The 1,615-nt window shown below is 40.7% G+C and overlaps 1 non-coding gene across 1 annotated transcript; it reads right to left on the bottom strand.

Annotated features, from left to right (window-relative positions):
• Positions 1-1,230: 1,230 nt before the first annotated feature.
• Positions 1,231-1,337, bottom strand: LOC121753461. The gene has a single exon (XR_006040435.1). It is a non-coding gene; the product is annotated as a small nucleolar RNA R71 (small nucleolar RNA).
• Positions 1,338-1,615: the final 278 nt, after the last annotated feature.

Here is a 1,615-nt window from a genome sequence, read left to right as displayed (position 1 = left end):
AGGAAGAAGAGAAGGAAGGCATTCCGGCCATTATTCCGACCATCTATTCCCGAATCCCGACTCCACTCGACGAGAGCAACACACCTATGGTTTTGTTTCTACATTCTACCATGTGTATAGGCTAGACTCTCTTTGTTGCTCCAAGTTGTAATCTAGGCTTGTATATTTGTTTTAACACCTTGAATCGTACGTTTGATACCAACAATGTGTTTGATAATTAAAATGCTACGTTTTTGGCTAATGATGTAGTGTTGTTAAATCTTAACTATCGTCTCTTTAACATAGCTTAGGATTGATCGTTTGTTGGTATGCTATCGATTTAGAACTGTTCAGGGGATAAATTGATAGTGGATTAGGTAAGTAATTATAGTAGACGACGTTTGTTCCCGCGCATCCGCAGGAATTAAATGTCGTTGAAAGTTGGTTCATGGAACAAGTGTTCAGCTGACTGTGAACTATACGTCGTAGACATGTTCAGTGCACGCGATTAGGTTGATAATTATAATCCCGTCGTATGTTTCGTTGTAAATGGTGTAAAACAACGCAAGCTTAGAGAGCAACTTGGAGTGACTTGTCTTTCTCGTGTTAAAAATCTCATTTCAGTAGCTTAAGTTAGTTAACCATCTCAAAATCAAAACAAAATCTTTATATGCTTTGTGTAGTCATATTAAGTGTAAGCAATCTCGCCTCCCTGTGGATCGACACTTGAAATACTACTACGATACTGTATTCTTGCAGTAGTGTAGTATTATTAGAGTTAAAATAATTGAACTTGATAATCTTTATACTTTGATTAAGAACTCTAAAATATCGCATCAAGTTTTGGCGCCGTTGCCGGGGAGGCAATAGCTTGTTTATGCTTAATTGTTTTAGTTTTTATTTTATTTTGTTTGATTTTTCTTTTTGAGTTTTATAGGTACATTGTTCGCTTATGCAAACGACAACGTCAACATTCCACCTCACTACATTAGTTTGGTGAATGGAGGAAATCTTTTCCACGGACGGGATGAGGAAGATCCGGCGAGCCACCTCAATGCCTTTTATGAGCTAACAAACTCGCATAGACCTCCAAACGTGGAGCATCATCGGATTAAGAGGGCCCTATTTCCGTTCTCGTTGAGGGAGAAAGCAAGAGCATGGTATGACTCTCTACCGGGCTACAACATAGCAACATTCCAAGAGTTGAAGACTTTGTTCCTCTTGGAATACAACTCTCCAATGAAGATTGAGAAGTTGAGAGAGGAGATCACTTCATTCCGACAGAAGTATGATGAGTCTTTTGCGGAAGCATGGAAGAGATTCACGGAGATGATAAGGAAATGCCCAAGTCATGGACTAGCTCCGGGGCATGACCTTTTAAAATTCTACAAAGGTCTCAACAATGAGGGCACGGGACTAGTCACTGCAGGCTCAAATGGGAACCTAGATGATCTCACTCACGATGAGGTTAGAGCCTTGTTCCAAAGGTTGGCCAACAATCAAAGGAATTGGCACAATCCAAGGCGAGGAGCTGATAGAGCAGGAGATACGTTTGGTGCTACAAAGGATGCGGAAAGAGTGACCGCAATTGAGGCTCAACTGGCGGATATAAGCACTCAAATGTCGTCGATGACAA

This window comes from Salvia splendens, chromosome 10, assembly GCF_004379255.2.
Source record: "Salvia splendens isolate huo1 chromosome 10, SspV2, whole genome shotgun sequence".
NCBI classification, from domain to species: domain Eukaryota; kingdom Viridiplantae; phylum Streptophyta; class Magnoliopsida; order Lamiales; family Lamiaceae; genus Salvia; species Salvia splendens.
Note: the sequence above shows the minus strand (reverse complement) of the source record. Positions and strands in the feature narration are given on the sequence as shown.